This window comes from Manis pentadactyla, chromosome 5 (assembly GCF_030020395.1).
Source record: "Manis pentadactyla isolate mManPen7 chromosome 5, mManPen7.hap1, whole genome shotgun sequence".
Lineage (NCBI taxonomy): Eukaryota > Metazoa > Chordata > Mammalia > Pholidota > Manidae > Manis > Manis pentadactyla.
In genome coordinates, this window is record NC_080023.1 from 31,957,583 (window position 1) to 31,977,785 (window position 20,203).

The 20,203-nt window shown below is 41.1% G+C and overlaps 1 long non-coding RNA gene across 2 annotated transcripts; it reads right to left on the reverse strand.

Moving 5' to 3' along the window:
• Positions 1-3,462: 3,462 nt before the first annotated feature.
• On the reverse strand, positions 3,463-19,916 carry LOC118924025 (uncharacterized). 2 transcript variants are annotated; one of them, XR_008997720.1, is made up of 3 exons: positions 19,813-19,916; positions 5,367-5,414; positions 3,463-5,253 (listed from the first exon to the last, which is right to left on the reverse strand). It is a non-coding gene; the product is annotated as an uncharacterized LOC118924025 (long non-coding RNA). The 2 variants fall into 2 exon arrangements; XR_005029430.2 differs by lacking the exon at positions 19,813-19,916 and adding an exon at positions 18,607-18,948.
• Between the last annotated feature and the right edge of the window lie 287 nt (positions 19,917-20,203).

A 20,203-nucleotide genomic window follows, 5' to 3' on the forward strand; every position in this document is an offset into this window, starting at 1 on the left:
CCCACATGGGGTTCAGAGAGTTCTGGAGACAGAATGATGGAAGAACAGACTGACCAACTGAAATCAGGCCTACATGTGGCACCAGCTTCACAGTCCCCATTTTGAAATTCTTAATTTTTGAACAAGGAGACCCACATTTTCATTCTGCACTGGGCCCGGCAAATCCTTTAGCTGGTCTTGTTAAGACACCTGACATGGAGGGGGGAACAAGAGAACTAAGAAATAAAATCAGAGTGGTGAGTCATGCTGTCCATCAGCTTTCTCTGTATGCCGAGTTCTCAACTTTAACCTCATGGTCTTTAATGGACAGTATCGCCTTGCTAGACTATGGCGCCATCTCATAGTAATGTGTGAACTCAGACCCAGAGCCACAACAATAGGGTTCAAAACCTAATTTTACAATGATTCAGTCATGGCAACTCTGGGCAAATTCCCGAATTGCTCTATGCCCTGTTTGCTCACCTATAAGAGGGCAAAGCCGATCACATTTGCTTCTTAAAACATCCCCAGAGGGACCCTGTGAAAATCAAATGAGAAAATGAGTACAGTGTGCCCAGCGGGTAGTGAGTGCTTGGTGAATGTCAACTATAAATAAGTAAGGTTACACATTCGTCCACTTATACCCAGAGCAGAAAAGTTGTCCCAGAGAACGATCTGTGTTAGGAGCGCTCTCCCCCTTTATTACCTCTCATTGTAACTGCTGGTTTAAATGTTTGCTTTGCTGTTATAGATTTGTAGTAGTAGGTGCCTGAGCTTTTGATCTGACATTCAAAGTAAGCAGGATTTTGTGGTATAAAAGACTGGGGGTGGGTGGGGCTATGAAGAAATGCTCTGTAAAGGGGGCCAGGTGAGCTGAGCTCAGTCCCGATGTCATTGTGTTAGCAAATAGGACCTGGCCCCTGTAATGTGCTCATCTTTAAAGTTTTCGTTTTCTTTCTGTTATAGAGAGTTGGGGAGAGGTTGGAGTGCTTGTGATCATTTGCTTAGTAAAGTCTCCTTTGACAGATTATTTCAAGGGGTAGGGATTTACCTTCTCCTGGACCAGGATGGCTGGAGGGTCAGAAGAAGCACAGATGTCAGAGAAAACGGTGGCAGTAATTGTGGTCCTGGCCCCTTCCCACCACCACCAACCCCCTCGTCCTCTGTGGCTAGAGGAAGAGTAGGATCGGCTAGCCAGAAAGATTGATTCAGTCAGCACCTGAGGTCTTCTCTCAAGGGATAAATTCTAAGTCCACTCCCCCACCCCAAAAATCTATGCAAAATAAAATTTTTAAATCCTTCGATTCTCCCTCATTGTAGGACTTAAGGTCTTAGTCTCATTCTCTTTGCCAGTGAAAATTCTTAGGCTGGACAGAGGCCATCTTGAAGGATGTGAATGTCGGTCCCGCCCAGGAAGTTACCTGAGGAGTTAGGCTGATGAAGCTCCAAAGGTGCCAGGCGGCCATGCATTACGCTTGTTAGTCACATTATTCACAGGAAGACTCTAAGGCTGTTCATGTGGCTGACATACTTAGTGCTGAGAGGATCTTGAGTGATTTGGTGAGAATGTTTTAAAAGGCATTGTAAAGCTTTTTAGACATAAATATAGCCAGTTTCTTATAGCACCTAAACTGCTAAATACTACCTGATGACGCTAGGGCAGCAGAGGTTTCAAAGTTTCCCAAATTAAAACATCCAAGCAAACACTTAATTGGTGTTAAAGGAAAAACCTGCTGACAGTTGGAAATTTTGGTGATGTAGCTTCCCCGTCCCCAGGCACCCAGGGCACTATCTATAGAAGATAAGTGACTCAGAGCTGCCCAGTCAAGTCCTGATTCATGACATGCACCCATGCCAACACCATGCCACTGCCCCCAAAAGAAAAAAAAAAAAAACTCTGAGCAGCCAACCCTAACTACTCATTTCCCATTCTATCACCTCACTTTTTGGTGTGTCTCCTGCTTCTCTTCAAGTTGTTCTACCAAGTTGGATCTCACACACTGTGTACCTTCAGAGCCAGATGTGTGACCCTATGGCCATTCTTGACCTGTGTCCATGCTCACAGCATTCTGCTTAAAGACGCCTTCTAACCTGGCACAGAGAACACTGGGAGTGGCTCAAGTTCCATGAGACCAACCCAAATTTTCCTACTTCTCTCTCCCTTCTTAACCTTGAGTGACTTCTATTTTTTGCTCATTTTTAGCAGTGACCTGTTTAATGGGAGCTGAGTTACTCTGTTGTATGATCAAGAGTCCAAGCAGGCAGACTCCATCCTGCAAGGAATGGCACAGGGAAACCCTGAGACCAAACTCGCTGCACACAAGGGCACTCCCCACCTTCGCTCCCCCTCCCAGGGCTTGACACACATTGTTAAACTGTTTGCTGACATCCCCATCTGATTCCTCTGTTTCCTAGTTTGCCCCAGGTCCTTAGCTACATTAAAGCAAGGTTTGCATTTACCATGCTTTGAAATGATTAACTCTTCTTTCTCATTTTGAGCATTTGCTTGGCATGGAATCATCCCATGCCTTGTTCTTCCACAAACACCTAATGGTACTACCGATTAATTAGCCTGCTGAGGCAAGAACAATATGAGGAAGATGTACATAGATCCAACAGATCATCAAATGGCCAGATTAGATTTAATTCGGCCTAGAATTCTTTTCATACACCATTTAGGAGTCTAAATCTGGCTTCAGGCCAAGCCATAAAACAGGTCATTTAAACAAAGGAATAGAAAAGCTAAGACATCACACACCGTTTGTGTGACATGATATGAGTAGTAAATTGTTGATCAAATTTCAGGCAGACTGGGGAGAGATTTTCAGCAAAATCAAAGAAGACAGCCCTCGGTCTGCCATGGAAGACCGCAGCCACCATCACTGCTGTCTGATCGTGAGAGGGCACGCCCTGCAAAATGCTAAATGATGACCCCAAGACCCGCTCTTGTAAAAGGGCCAGAATTGTCGGGGGCCCTGTTTGTGGTTCCCAGACTGCCGCACTTCCCATCAAGCCGAGCCACCTAGCCGGAGCAACCGAGTGGGGCGCAAGCAAGCCAATGAAAGCGCTGCGCCCAGCAGACAGCCCCAGCCCCGCCCCGCCCCAAGGCTCGCCCGGCCGCAGCCCCACCTCATGGAGCTGCGGAATACCTTCAGGGAGGGACCTAAGAGCACTGCCAAGGCCTCCTTGTTAGGACCTGTCACTTCCTGGGACTAAGTTGGCCAACACTGTGAGGGCTTCTCTCTTGAGGCTATAAGGGTACAGTTAATTGCAACAGCTGTGGCTTAATGTGTCCCTAAGCACCTTGTTGATCTTGATGGTAATGCCAACAATGGAAAAAATAATATCAATATATCTAAAATGCTCAAGAATGTTTCCCCAAGGAAACATTCTGCAGGTTGTTGTTTTTTGCCTAATCATGCCAGGATCACATGAAAACCATGCCACTGAATTTTTTAACTTTTTAACAGTGGCAGCTGTTTTGCAAAATTTGTTTCTGAGCATTTATTTATTTAATCTTTTTAAAATTAAGCTTATAATTTCTACAATAATATTAAATACAAGTCACATGCTTTGAACTTAATATTGTGCATTAAAGTATTTCTAAGAGTTATATGTTTTCTGAGGTTTTATTTAATTAATCAAACAATTTAGGGTATTTTTTAATGTTTGTTCACTAATTGCAAAGTTTAAAATTTTTAAGATACATAAAGCTAGCTGATCTACATGTAAGAACCTTAAGAAGCATAGGAAAAAAATCTACTGAAGCATTAGAAAAGAGGTCAAATGGATTCTGACTGAAATGCAAGTCTGTAAAATGAAAAGCAGAGAACTTTGAGGAAAGAATGGAGTAACTGTAAATAACAAGCAAAATTACGAGGATTCTTCTGAATAATTAGAAACATGAAATACTAATAACACCCAAGCTATAATCTGTGAGGAAGAATATAGCATAAGAAAAGTCTCTTATAAATAGGAACACAATATTGGAGAGAAATAGTAAGCATGCCAAGTAAAAACATGAAATTTTAACATCACAGAAATGTTTCACTAAATCCATTGTACATCAGAGACTAGCCAGAAGCCCGCCAAACCCATTTTCCTCTGCCTGCAAATACAACACATTTTCCAGAATTCCTTGCAGTTTGCTGTGACCATGTGACTGACTTCTGGTCAATGGAAGGTGGGTCAGAAGTGATGTTCAGCAACCCAAGGTTTGTCCCATAAGGCTTCCCATGCAATCTTCCATGCTCTTTCTCTTTTCTTTCATCTGTTAGACAAATGCTGAGGATCCAAGGGGAGATTTCAGGGCTCAAAGGTATGGTGAAACTGCTAGATGAAAGGTCCCTGTTAACCCAAGTTGGGATTCAACATAAATAAGAAATAAACCTCTATTGGATTAAACAACTGAGCTATGGGCTTATTAGATTAGCCCAACTAGCATGCATTCTTTAGACTGATGAGCACAAGATACATCCAAAGCAAAGTTAACAGAGTACATATACTGGGGCACAACTCTGTTATCATCACTGGTGCAAGATTACTCTACCTCTTGTATTTAGCTAACAACAATCTTAGGCTGTTCTTGTGAAGGTTTGATTCTGGAGCCCTTGAACATCTTGGACTAGTGAAGAACAAGTGTCTTCATATTTAGAATAAGTCTAATAAACTAATAAAAGATTAAGTGAATGAATGAATGAGTGGCTATTAACAACAGTTAAGTATACTAGGTACAGCTATAGATTTTTAACAATCATAAGAAAACCTTTTATTTAATAACACAGAAGATAGAAACACCAAATATTATTGTAGACCATCTACTCTCTCCAGTGGGAATTTTATCCCCATGACTTAAAACAATTATAATCTGTGTGTGGATGATGATCAGATCTCTATCTCCAGCCCAGATCTCTATCTGTAGCCCAGATTCTTCTCCTCAAGATTCAAACCATATATGCTTTCCAGAAATTTTCACTTGTGCTCCCAACATAATAGGCATTCAAATGAATGAGTCATTGAGCTACAAAGGACTAACAGAAATGACTGGAGACTGTTGGCTATTTTCTCAGCATCAACTCCCTTCACCCTCTTTTCCTTCCAAAGAAAACCCAGAAAATCCAAAGAAAAACCAAGCTTACCTGACTCCAGTTCCAGGGCTAGGCTAAGGTTTGGGCTAAGTGTTACCTAATTGGTTCAGGAGTAGGCATGTGCCAATGAGATGTGAAGAGTTGTCTGCTGGGAAGGTCCTGGAGTTTCCTTACTCCTTAGAGAGAACTACAAGAAAAGAAAAAGAAAAGTCACAAGAAAAAGCCGGTATAGAGTAGAGCCCAGAGATTAAGTGCATGTATTCTTGTGCCAGAATAACTGGATTTGAATCTACCACTTACCAAATTGTATAATATTTGACAAGCCTTTCAGTGCCTCAGTTTTCTCATCTGTAAAAGATGTTATGAGAATGAAAAATGACTTAATGTATGCAAAATGCTGATCCACAGTAAGCACTCTATAACTGCTACTTATTATTATTTTGTCCTGGATGCATTGCTTGAAATGCCGGAGGGCACCATCATGCTATAAGCCTGAGGAAATCAATGAACTCCAAGGATGCAAAGAGAATTTGAAGTAAATTTCTTCAAAATTCATTTAAGCAAAGACACAGAAAGAACTTGGATTCCCCAATGATGTGGTTGAACTTTGTAATCAACCCCTTTACTCTGCTGAACATCCTATTATAAATCTTATTGTTCAGATTAGGTTTTGTGGCATTTGCAACTTGACACATCAACTAGTACAGAATTTTCAGAACTTTTGAAATCATGGAATCTTTGAAAAAAATTTTAATAAGTAAGATAAAACTAATTTTCCTTAATAAAAACATGGAAGCATTTCCGATGCACTTTGAAGTCCTTTCTGATTAAGTACCCCACCCCTCCACCCTGACTCACCTCTCTCTCCCACCAAGACGTAACCATAATTACATCTTTTGTATGTGTTCTTCCCTGATTTTTTCTTTTATTTATATAAAAACTTCTGTACACAGAGCAAATGCATAGCATCAATGCGTGTGTGTGTTAACATAAGTGCTTTTATATTGTTCTACACACCTTTCTGCACAGTTGCTTTTTCAGTCTACAAAACATTTTAGAGAGCTAGCTATATTAGAATATAAACTGACCTCATTCTTTGTAACAGTTACAAAGCATTTCAAAATGTTAATATTCCTTAGCTTATTTAGTCAGCCACCAGTTGAGGGACTTTTAGGTTCAATTCAGATTTGTTTTAATTTATGTTTTGTAACCATAGACAATGCTACCACATATGTCCTCAAATGTGTCTGCTTGTCAACATCATCAGGTTCATAAAAGCTTAGGTCATCAAAAATTTTTAGTGAACTGTTACTTTTATTGATATGAAATATTCTCTTTAATCCTTCAAATTTTTTGTCTAATCTCTTTTCACCTTCAATTCTATTTTGTCTGATATGGGTACTGCTGTACTCTCTGTTAGCATTTTCTTAGTAAGTTTTTTCCATTTCTGTGTTTTCACCTTTTCTGTACCATTTTGCTATAAGATTTTTCTTGAAAAAAAAAAATCTGGATATTTAAAACTCCAACCTGACTGTATCTGATTTTCAACACAGTGTGGACTTTTTTCCCGATACATTTTCTACCAATCATACAGTCTTGGTAGAGAGATAGAAATAGCTGGTGTTCATTCCACCATCCTAAAACCACAAGTTGTATAAACCATGAAATGTGCATATATTTAAAATTTTTATGTAAACTTTTATCAAGTATCAAAAGTTATGGTCATACACATATGTATTAAAATGGTGCTAGAGTACATTTTATGCTTTTGTGTAGGAAAAATTTCAAAGCAAGTGGATTATTAATGAAATTCTCAAGATAGTGACATTGGGATGACAGCATTGGTGGTTATACTAAGAGCTTCTCTTTTTTGCAAAGATTTTATTCATGAGTTAATAAATTACACCCTTAATTTCACTGACCATTAACAAAATTAAACCATTAATGAAGTGAAACGTAAATTCATTTATTTGAACTTCATTCAAATAAATGAAATAAATTTACCAAAAGGTAAAAAATTCCAACCACTGGTTTTCCTTAAATTTTGGTACACTTAGTAAAAAGTGTGCTACTAAAGAGTGAATATAGGAGTGTCATTTGACAATACACAAAAGAACAGCACCTGAGTTCAGAAATGACATCATCTCACAAGTTTGAACCATGAAAAGAATTCACCATTTCACAAAACCCTCAAGGCCTGGCTTCCATTTGGAAAAAATTTCTAAGCACCCACCGCTTTTACAGAACAGTTAGGAAACTCTTCATTGGTATTCATTATTTTCAAAGTATCTTTAGCAGGGTCCTTGTGTCTCATTCAGCGATCTCTGGGGCTTCCAGGGGAGGGAAGGGATGGGAGGGGGCAAGGACAGCTTTGGGCATGCCCTCACTTCTACATGACCACCACCACTTTTCATCTGTCTTCTGTAAGGTTTCACTTGAAAAACTGATTCTGCTACCAAAAACAGAGATCAGTTCTGGTCTACCATTTCTATCCTCAATAAACCTAATCCTAAATCCTTTACAGCCTTATACAATGTGTTCATTTTTAAGTGACATCAGAAAAAGGCATTGCTTTTGGTCCCAATGATGCCCACTTCTTGGAGGGAAATTCAGTAATATTTCCAGCTCAGTCCTTTTCCATGCAGCTGTCAAGGGTCACGCATATTCGTGGCATAACCCTGATGCATTTGAAGATGATTATTTAGCTACTCCTCAGTCTTCCCTGCTTCAGGCCAAATCAATCCTCTCTGTTTTAATCCCTTTATACAGATCTCAATTCCCAACATTTAAGTCAACTGTGTATGTTCCTCTTCTCTCTGAAACATCTCCAAACTTCTCATCTGCCTTTCCAATTACTAAAGGGGCAATTACACACCCTAAAGCTGAGCGTGGTGGGAAGGGAAAGCCAGCCTTCTACTTAGCTCTTTTGGGTTTTAATTTGGTTCTTCAAGATCATCTCAGTGATGGTGGTGAGTTAAAGGTGGTAACAAATTCTTTGATATGCTTCCCACTGATGTGTGATTAATTTCTTCTCTTCTTCTGGATTTGGGCTGGCCTGTGACTAGCAAAGTGACCAACCCAAAATGGCAGAAGTGGTGCTATGCCAGGTTTGGGCCTAAACTTTCACAGGACTGGCAACTTTCACTTTGACCTCTTGGAATAATGCTCTGGCAGAAGACAGTGAAAAAAGGCAGGCTGTCCTGAGAACACCATGCTGTAAGGAAGCCCAAGCTGTCATGTGGACATGGGACATGAGCAATGATGCCCGGTCACCCCTAGCTCTCCAGCCATGTCAACCCATAACATAGTGAGATACAATAATGAATTGTTGTGCTATGTGCTAACTTTCCAGGTCATTTATTGTACATAATGGTTTAGGGAACAAGGTGACAAGAATGATGGTTTGTTTGTTTGTTTTCCCTGTGATTTGCTCTTTTTTCTGCCTCCCAGCAATCTTCCTGGATGCTGGCATTAGCTAAGGCCCCACAACCAAAGCCAGTCATCTGAAGGGGTCCAACATGAATGAGCCCTACCTTATCTATCAACAGAAGTCATGATTTCCCCTGCTTACCCTCCAGTGTTCTTGTTTTTATGTCTTTTAAAAATCTTTTTTCAAGAAGAATACCCCAATAGTCCCCATCAGAGAACTTCTCTGTGAATATATATATATTCTGCTGCCATCTTCCCTTAAAATGTTGTTTCTTTTGTCCAGTTCACAGCTTATTTCCTGTTCAAATCCTGTGATGTAGTAGGTGAAGGTACAAGATGGAACACATTCGGACTTAAAACAATAGGCTTGTATTATTTGGTATTAGTAAGGATTTTTAATTCTGTGAAGTAAATCTGTAAGTTAAGGGTTTTCCTGGCTTACAAAGGAAACTATGGCTGGGAAATGATGCTGCCAGTTTAAAACCCAGGTTTTTTTTTTTTAGCTAATCCCCATAGGTTAGAAGATACTGCCAACAAAAGCAGGGAATTTGCACCATCTCTAAATTAGCTCCATTTAAATTACATCCTTGTACAGAACCATTCATTTTTACAAGGAGGTATAATAAGAACCCTTCCAATCCTAAATGACTTGAAACAGGGACACCCAGGTGAAGTCAGCACTTCACAGGGCAGTGGTGTTTCTTGTACCCTAAAAGAGCAAATTACGTAGGACAAATTTATATGTTCAAAGTTCCCCTCCATATACATTATCTGAGAGTCCGGTTTGGAGATAACCTGTCATAGAAATGACAACTCAAAGTTCAAAACCCAAACATTGAACTCTCCCACAAGTCTTAGAACGAGATTGGTTTAGGGAATTAGTTTCTCAGATGGAGTAGAACATGAGACCCACAGGGTACCTGATGCTCTGTCACCTCTCAGAGAGAGTTGCCTGGATCTGCCTGCCTGAATAAAGTGACTAATTGCTGAAAGAAAGAAAAATGGCACATGGTATTATCACAGTTTGATACTAGGAAGCCCAAGATCAAGATGCTGGCAGATTCTGTGTCTGGTAAGGGCCTGCTTTGAGGTTCATAGACGATGCCTTCTCACTATGTCCGCAGATAGAGGGAGCTCTCTGGGGCCTCTTTTGTAAGGACATGAATCCCAATCATGAGGATGCCACCCACATAACCTAATCACCATTCAAAGGTCTCACCTCCAAATACCATTCTCTTGGGGTTAGGATTTCAACATGTGTATTTGAGGGGGACACAAGTAGTCAGCCTACGAGACCCTCCATAAAGTGCCTGTGACCACAGTTCCCATTCTTGGAGAAAGTCTATCTCTAAGGAGCTTGAATGAGGCCCAGGATTCTCAGTTGATATTGTCGAGGCAGTAAACCCCACTGAGGGCCACTTTATTTTAGTAGCCAGGACAGGTACCCATTCTCCTTTAAGTTGATTATTATCTTTGGCAGACACACCTTCTTGTTGCTATAGGTCCTCCCCAGACCCCTTTTTTTTTTGCATCTGACCACTTCTCACTGAAGGAACCTGTCTGGCCCCTGCAGGCATGAGCCAGGACCCACAGAGCACTCTTCCAGAGAAAAGAGAAAACTTCATCAGGAGAAACTGAGGAAGATCTTGACCTGTCCTGGGTAGCTCCAGCCAGAAAGTTGGGGTCAGCTTCCAGAAGAAAAGTAGAGGAAAAGAAGCTGGACAGACAAACACTGCAGCTCCTTCAGTGACTCGGCTGCCCTCCGACTCCGTCTCTACTGCTCCTGGCAACCGACTCTCCAAGTACGTCACGAGCCCACTCCCTGCCCGGAGCCGACTGGGACAGGGGGCGGCAGACGCAAGCATAACTTCATCAGCTTTCAACCAGCCTGTAGACCAACTATCCTTGGGCCCAGCCCAATCAGCCAGAGCCAAGGGGATAAGGTCTTTGAGGGCAGACATGGCCACAGCGGAATTTCACTTGGCAGTATTTGCCCATGCTGGTGTAACTTGGCTGACTCTAATGCTTAACAGCCACCATTGAAGCTAGTATTCTTACATAGTTCTCTGGTGTTAGAGTACCTTTCCTTATTGAAGATGTGAATGAGGTGTGTGAGAGCCATCAACTGTCAAATTCACTTTCATGTGATTTTTGTAAATATAACCTCTCACAAATGTCTATTCATTTCACAGAGTAGATGACGTGTCAACCAAAATCATGAGAACTCCAACACAAAACTCTGTATGTCATTGGAGCTCTTGTATACTAAGAGTAGTTAACACTCTTGGCATATAGAATACCAAACTAAAATCTTTGCAGTCTGCCATAGACGACTTTTTGCATTTGTTACTAGTATCTGTGACATTCAGGGACCTTGTGTACATATGATACATTGTTTAGACATACCTTTTGTCCCACACAGAACATTTCATTTTGACTTTTATGAAAATTGCAATTCATGTAATTTATATAAACTATTTGAATGTAAAAACTTGTTACTTTTACAGTCAATTTTGGGGACATAGAAGGATTCAATACTCAAAAAAATTTTTTGTTTAAAGCAAATGTCAGTTAATTCATTTCACTAAGAATACATTAATACATTATAAAAGGAGTATAGAAAGAGTGTTTGGAAAAACTGGAGCCTTGCTCTAATGTTCTCAGTCTGTCCTGGGGAATGTGGCGAGTACAAAGGCAGAATTCCTACTGAACAAATGATATCAAGTCGCCTGTTTCGAAAGAAAAAACAAAAGAACCCTTTTAAGTTTCTATTTCAGAATTATCCTTTTACAGCAGTTTCCAAATCACACTCTACATGTCTAGAGTTTTGTACTTCTCTCTGATAAAGAAGTGTTTGGACTATCATCCCTCAAAAACAAAACGAACAAAGATAAAACCCTGTGTTATATCTCGGTACTTCATAGTACTTCATAAGCAAACGCTCAGAAGGGGCCATGGGTATAGTGGGTATCCTCTGGCTCCTTCCAAGTGAGAAGTATAACTCACATGCACCTGCTTAGCAGTCCAATACAGAACTTGTCTGCCAAGCACTGGGCAGTGGGCAGCCCCATCATTTCATACCTGTCATTTAATTCTTTTAACAGTTTTTGAGGCATCATTGTCCTCATTTTTTAGATTATAGTATAAAGAACTGTGCAATGATTAGACATTCAAACATGTATATTAAGCTACTAGGACAAGGTTGAAATCTGGATAATTATCATTAGATTGCCGTAAGGACGGAAATCAATTCAGCTCTGTAAGCCAGAGGCCGTGCCCAAGTACATCCACCCGACCCTGAGCAAGGACATGTCCAGTGGCAGCATAAACATCTGGTAGATCCTGTACCCAAAATAGCCCTGTGAGAACAAGTTTTCAGAGGGTTTCTAAAGATTTTATATTTTAAAACTCAAATGTTTATAGACAGACATAAGGATTTTGTTTTTAGGGAGCAGACCATCTTCATTAATTAAAAATCTTTATGAAATAAAGAATCCACTACCGAATCTCCCACATTTGTCTCATTAGTAAGAGAGAGAAATAACCAGTCATCTCCTCCCAGATGTTTACTATAAAACCCACAGGTTGGTCAGCCCCAGGACTTAGTGAAATACAGAGTCCATTTGATGACAGTCTTTTCATAAATAGTTTAAAAACTAGAAAACCTGGGAAAGAAGCCTGAGTAGGAGTTTCCAGGAAGCTACTGAACTTGGTAGAGACTGGTTATACCCCAAGGAGAATACGTAGCCAAAAGATACTGCTCTGAAAGCACCTCTTAAGCTCTCGAAAAATCAGACCAGGGAGATTCACATACAGTCTGAATTTGCAGAGGAAATATTTCTCTCCAGAAGAGAGATGCTAGTACCTCTAACAACTGCAGTAAAATCTAGCCTGCCTGGACCCCGTGCCCCTGGACCCCATGCCTATCCACGTTAGTCAAAAAGATACATTGTAATCACTTCTCCACTGTCTATTCTGGGGAAGAATTCTGCCAAGCCAAATTCTTTTTTTAGTGTGTTCACTTTTTTCATTATAAAAATAATCCAAGTTAATGTAAGAAAATCTAGAAAATAATAGTAGAGAGAAGAATAAAAGAGATCATCTACTGTCCCACTTCTCTGGTTTACTTCCTTCCAGTCTTTCTTCTATGCAAAGAAAGTTTTGTTTAGTATTAGTTTTCTTTGTTTTGTGCATTGCTGTGGTGTGCCAAAATAGTCCTTTTGCCTGCTTCTGTACTTTTATCATTTAAAGCATATCACAAGCATCTCCCTGTGTGAGTTTGCAAGTTCCCTGTTGTTTTCAATGGCTGCCTGAATGCCTAACCTGGGTGGCTCCTCCCACAACCTCTGCCTTCCCAGGCCAGCTCCTCCCCAGTCAGCTGGTCCGCTTAGAAAAGGCGAGCTCACTGTATCATCAAGCAGCCTTGGCTGGTAAAGGAAATCTGCTGTCGCCTAAACTCCTAACGCATTTCATTACCTTTGGATTATCGGTGTGCAATTATTCACATCGCTGCCCTTAATGATCCACCTCACTGCCTTCTTTATTAGCATGGAGGAAGGAACCAAGGCTAGACTGTGTTCTCCTCAGAGCCTCAGTCACTTCTCATTAGTGAGTTGCCTAGAAAATGGCCTCAGTTGCTGCAGGCCACTGCCGGTGAGCACTGTCTGGGCAAAGCATGTCATTTGTATTCTGTCTCTGGGTCAGTACGAAGGCAATGCATTCGTCAGATGGGGCAGCAAGTAATAAGGCACAGTGAGACCTAAATGGCTGCACCAGCCCTTCTTGTCTGTCACCCCCTCTCTTGCCGACCTCCCTCTCCCCAGAGCATGCTCTGTCAATTTATCCTGCTTCCCCTCAACAGAAGAAACTAGTTTGTTTGTGAGACAATAGCGACCTACAACCCTATAATACCTGCCATTCCTCCACCTCCTGGCCCTCCTGCCATTCAGGATGGCCCCTAACAGAAGGCCCCAGTTTGACCCCCAAGGCAGGACAAAGCTGATTCAAAGCAGGATCTGAGTCCCTTTAAGCTGAAACAAGGACCACAGACCCGGCACATGCAAGTTACTAACCTCCACGTCAAGCAGAAACACTAGTTTTCTTCATCTTTTTCTTTTTCTTTTTCTTTTTTTAAACAGGAGCCAAGTAAACTAACCCAATCTCAAATGTATATACAGTATTTTTAAAGGCTTGAAGCAGGATATAAACACAACCTCCAAAGTAAAACAGAACCGTAACAATACTCCACCATTATTTAGCATGCTGTTCTGTCAAAAGCTCTTTATTTAGCAATGACACACCTTTGCAAACCACTTAAAAGGAATTCCTGGTAGATAGGCAATTTTGTTTTCTAACATGCTAGCCTGTAAACACTACTGCTAAGCACTGCTTTCTAAAGGGCTGGCAATATCATAAGCTAATGATTTGCTTCCCATCCACAGCTCCAAAAATATGTATGTAAAGCTGCTAGTCGGTCACCAGCTGGGACAGTCAGAGGCTGTTTCCTCCCCAGTCCCAAGGCGAACAGAGGCTCCTTGTCTGGAAGGAGACAGCCAGGAAGTGCCTGCTGCTCTAGTGTAAACGTGGACGTTCCCTTAAGAAGTCAGGCTGTCTAGAGAATGCACTCTGATCAGACAGGATGGTGCAATTAAGGCCAGGAACTGCCACAGTGACAAGTAGGAAATTATAGGTAACATCTGAGCTGTAGGCTGCTTCTCAGGCATTTATTTGCCTAAAGCTTCAGCAAGATCATTTTGGAGGACTGAACGAAGAGACTGATTTGTATGACAGAGTATTTGATCTTCAGGAAAAAATTCTCGCAGCTTTTCTGAGTCACCCCCTACTAATAGGAACTGCTGAAAAACTCCTCTGTGTCATTTCATAAACTATGCTTCCATTGACCCCACTGATAAATACATTTTTCCAAAGCCTCACCTATGTATTTACGTATTTGCTGATTTTTATTTAAATGAAGACCTTTTTTTAAGAGCAGTTTAAGGTCACAGCAGAATTGAGGGAAATGCCCTGCCCACCCCCCACACACAGCCTCCCCCATTATCAGTGTCCCCCACCAAAGTGGTACATTAGTTACCACTGGTGACCTGCACAGACACAACCTCATCAGCCAAAGTCTGTGGCTTACAATAGGGTTCACTGGGGGTGTTGTTCATTCTGTGGGTTTGGAGACATGTGTAAGGACATGTATACACCATGAGGGTGTCATAAGGAATATCTTCCCTGCTCTAAAGAGCCTCTGTGCTCTGCTTTTTCCTTTCTCCCCCCTCTCTAACCCCTGACAACCACCAATCCTTTTATTGTCTGCATAATTTGGCCTTTTCAACAATGTCAGGTAGTTGGAATGATACAGTATGTAGCCTTTTCAAGTTGGCTTCTTTCACTAGTAATTTAAGATTTCTCAATGGCTCGATACCTCATTTCTTTTTAGTGCTGAATAATATTCCATTGCCTGGATGCATCAGTTTCTCGTTCATCCACTGAAGGACATCTTGGTTGCTTCCAGGTTTGGACAATGATGAATAGAGCCGCTGTGAGCATCCATGTGCAGGTTTCTTTGTGGCACAAGTTTTCAAGTACTTTGGTTAAATACCAGGGAGTACAGTTGCTGGATCATATGGTAAGGGCTTGTTTAATTTTTGTAAGGAACTTGTCTTTTTAGCAAATATTTATTAAATACAAACCTTGTGCTTGGCCTCATGTAAAGTTGGAAATACCTTGGAAAGCTCAGTAAATGAGGCCACTAGTCCTGGCAGAGTGCTCGCTCTCTCACTCTCACACACACACACACACACACACACACACGTACACACATACTATATGTTCTATCACTTTATCCAGCACTTGCTAGGTGGCAGGCATGCTGCACAGTATTTTATATGCATGTCTTCTCAAATCCTTATAACAGCCATATGCAATTGTTTTCCCCATTTTCTAGATGAGGAAATTCAGGACATAATTTGTCCAAGATCATTCAAGTTACAGATGGCAAAATGAGGATGCAAACCAAAGTTTGACTGCTTCCAAAATCTGTGCTTTTAGCCACCCAGGACACAGCCTCTCAGTGCTCAGGAAACACAGGGATGACTCCCCTTGGTCCAAGACCAAGCTTCTAGCAATCTTGCACATGTCCACAGGAATCATTTTAAAAAGTGGACACCTGAGTACAATGGTAAAAGCCAAAGGTGTTACTATAAAACTTTTTCGAAAATATCATGTTTTTATGCCAAACCCTAGAAGATTCAAACTGGAGACTGTCTTAAAGTTTCTCTGGCCTGAACAACTTAAGATTTGTCCTCAGAAGCATGGCTATAAGTGGTATATTCATTTAATGGGGCACACAGAGCAAAGTAGGGTCACGTGCATCAAAATGGATTAACCCGAAAACATGAAATCACATTTTTAAAAGTAAATGGAAGGATAAGAATAGTTGTGCCATCCATTTTGAGTAAAAAAGTCAGCAAAATGATGCAACACATTGTGAGCAGGTGTAGTTATAGCATAATAAATATACATGGAATGATAAACCCCAGTAATGAAATAATGATTATTTCCAGGGATGAAGAGAGAAGGATGGGATTAGGGAGGGATTCAGAAGAATTTTCAAAGGTATCTTAAAAACATATAAAGGAGGAAATATGGCAAAGTAATAGGAGTGGTATGTACAAACATAATTCTTGGGTTATTTGTTTGAATTTCTGCTTAAAATACCTCTTTGTTTTTTAAACCATTTAGTCCCATCCTCCTTTATGTTATAGTTAGAGACACAGAAGTCCAGAGAAGTAAAATATCTGGCCCAGATCACACAGCTGATGAGAGAGACAGTAAAAAATGCAGCTTTCCAGGGTGCTGGTTGTCATTCTTCTGCCTTTTGACACCTAGCAGATGCCCTGGGGCTCTTGGTCAGACTACAGTTGAAGAGTTGTGAGGCTGCAGCGTACCAAATGAGCTGGCCTACCCTTCTCCACGATTTACGTGTTTGGGCTCCCAGTTCCCAATCCCCGTGACCTAAGAACTACAGACATTTTGATACTTGGAGACCTCAAAACTGGAAGTTCAGAGGACCAAAAAAACCACTAGCCAAGTGGGTAGAATGATCGTGAACCACAGTTCTAACAATTTGGTTAGCAGCTTCCCCAGATAATATAAGCATCCTTAGAAGATTCAAAGTAGATTACAGGAGAAGAGAGAGAGCACAAATAGCTCCTTCAGATGGGATGGTTGACAGCAACAGCAAAGAAAGAAAATGCTCAAATTGCAAATAAAAGCATTGTAAGCCTGACTGTTCAGTGCAAGTGGCAGTCAGCTCATTACAAATAAGCTAAATTTATGTTGTGGCAGTGGTTCTCAACCCAGGGTGCCAGAAGGATCATTGGGGAGGCCTTTTTCAAAAACATCCATATCTGGGATCCACCCCAGCAACCCCATTCAGTTGCTGGGGGTTTGGGTCTATATCAGCATTTCTATAAAGCTGAAACCCATCATTTCAGGCTATTAAGTAGTAAAATTCATATATGGAACACAAATATTTTTGTGGAGCTCTTTAATCCCCGGTAGAATCTTGTCTAAAGGTCTACTGTGTGTGTGTGTGTGTGTATCTGTGTGTGTGTCTGTGTCTGTGTGTGGCTCAGCGTGGCACTCTCATTACCTCCCTCACTCCAGTCCTCCTGCCCCACTCTTCCCATGCGCAGGTGCCTACAACCACTTTTCGCACCTCAGGGAGTTTTCTCAGGCCCACATCTTTTCTCCTGCTTTGTCCTCAGGTTTTCCACTGATCCTATTTTCATGCGCCCATAGCTCTGTTCAGCCTCCATAGGGCACCCCTTCAGGTGGCCTGCCTCGTTGTCTTTCAGTTCTGGCTTTACCTCTCAACACAGACTTCCAGATTTCCTCTGCTCCCTCTGCCCTGCTCCCTGCCTCTGCCAGAATGCTCTTCCTGGGGCCCCTCCAGCGGAAGTAAGGTTCAGATAATGTATACTCTTTCTTATTCACTTAATCTGGCAAATGAGTATAACTTTAAAAACTCCGGGTTATCTTGAGCAGCAGCATTACTAGACCTTCAGAATGACTAATTTGACCAAGCTGAGTTAGAAGAGCCCAATATGCTTCCAAGTGTTTTGTTTATTTTAGGCACACAAAAGAAAGGGGATGGAACTCAGGAAATGGGGGAAAATTTTTTAATAGAATGACCAGTGTAAGAACTGTGATGTGGAATGTGCAAAATGGCTCAGCCAACCCTCATGTCCATGACATGTGGGTCTGGACTCCCCATTTCAATCCCTATGACATAAGATCTATGCGTATTTCAAAATCTGAAGTCCTGAAACTGAAATCAACAGATGAGAAGATTCATTAGTCCAATGGGTAAAATGATCCAAAGCTATAGAACTTTTAACACTATGGACTGGGGCCATGAAGACCGTAACATTGTTTCTGAGCTTTCATTATAATAATGAAAGGTGTCAGTTATTGATCATCTTCTCTGCGTATTAGTGCTAACCAGTTAAGATTATACCCATTTTACAGATGAAAAAAACAAAAAACTGAGGTCATCTATCTTGCCACAAATCATGTAGTTAATAAATTCTGGAATTAGCTGGATTTCCACCTGTGCCTATCTGATTCACAAATGCTGTATTTTACTTGTTATATAATAACAACTCTCATTCATACACACACCCAAACACACATACTACATACTCCTATCTTCCTTTTTGACCACCTCTTCCAGTTCATTTTCATTTAATATAGAGTCCCAGAAATAAAATGGGAATAATAATATAAAGTTAAGTTACTTTACATTAAAAGAAAATAAAATGTCCCGGGCAAAAAACAAGTTAAATTTCTAATCTGTGATTCTAGAGAGACATATATGTATGAAATGTTTGCCCTCAAGGAAAAAATATATAGGTCAACGCTGAAAGTCCTACCTCCCCAGAAAGTTCTGTCCTCTGTCAGCCAGCAAAAGAGTATGCTCAGCCTGCAAGAGGACAAAGTTTAAAGGATCCTGAACATTCTAGTGCCCACCTACCCGACCCATGCCCAGATCCTGGAAGCGCCTGATCTCCTAAGTCCCTTCTTCCCCTAAAGTGATTACCTATGACTCTTACTGGTTCAATATGGAATAAAAGAGCAGATCTGTCAAAGGAGAGGACGTTTATGGTGCTTCCAGTTCTCCAAGCCATTGGGGTGACTCTGCAGCTCAGCTCTTCTGTCAGAGTGTTGGCTCAATGGCCTTCTGGGACATGCAGATTATTCTGATGACTGTCTGCAGAAAAGCTCTAATACAAATACTTCCAGGACCTCTGGAGTTCCGGATTCAGGACTCCTTCCACAGCAAATGAATCAGATCATCTGTCCCTCTGTTCAAATCCTTATAAGGCGAGCCTTTGAACAGTGGGAACTTTCTCTACCAAGTAAAATAGGAAACCTACAGAAATGATTTTTTTTTGGACTATTAAGAAACACCTCTTTACACAAATAAAGGATGTTAATCTATGTCCCCTGAATAAAGCCTCTTTCTGATAAACAAAATTGAGTCTTCAGTAAGCTGCAAAGTTGTATTTAAAAAAAAAGTTCCTTGTACTTTTCCAATGACCTCCCATCAGCCCTGGAAGCATATTGTGTCTTTCCAATCATAAGTATAGAATGTACCAGGGACCATAGAGACCTACAGGGCAACAGGTATTTAATGAGTGCTTCCTGATAGATTTATTGATTGCTGATTTGAAGTACATGCTCTGCCTTCCTTGATCCATCCTCTCTATTGAGTTTTTGGCATTAACTGTCTCCCACAATTATGACCCTCCCCCAGACACCCACTGTCCCTCTGCCCTCAGTTACTGAGATCTTGCCAGGATGAGTCTGTTCTCTACTGAATTAGATAATAAAGCAGTTAAAGGAAAAAAGAAATCTTGAAAAAAAAAGCAACAATAACAAAGCCTCCAAGAATATGCAAGACTTCAACAAACAGTCTGTTAATGCTTGAAAAATACAGCTAAGGTCTAACTCTACTCCCTCCCGCCCCCAAATCACGGCAGCTTACAGCAACAGTCACTTCGAAGGACCCACAGTTACTGACGTTGACCTGTGCTGCCTCTAGCTTCACATAACCCCTCTCCTATAAATAACATCCTCTTTGCACGAGTGAGGTATCAGTGTGGGCTTACTTCTGACTCATGCTTGTGGGGAAAGTGCCCCCAGCAGTTCAGCCCTTGTGGTAACCATGGGAAAATCACTGTTTCCCCCACGCTGAGGTCCTAATGAAGCCTCAGGAAATGTTACTGAAACCGTTGCCAGTTACCTTGAGTGGAGCGCCTTCCGATGGCTCTGCTGTGGCCAGGTTTGCTGGGAACGACCCCCTTCCCTTTCAGCAGCATGGTGAAGATGCACCAGCTGTGACTTGAATTTAACCCTCATGTAGACCTTCATTGCCCAGACCTGGGATTTCAGCTGGAACAGCAGAACCCAACTTGTTTCCTAACCACAGGAATGATCTTTTGTAATATGAGCCACCCAAGTATATGAACTCATTTTTAATTTTTTTTATGTTATTAAAATTATTACAGTAAGAAAATTGGAAAAAAACTAATGCATGTCTATTTCACATTTTTTTGAAAATATAGAATAATAGATTTGAGCAGTGGTTGGCAAAAGCTGGCCTGAAGGCCAATTCTGGCCGGCCATGTGTTTTT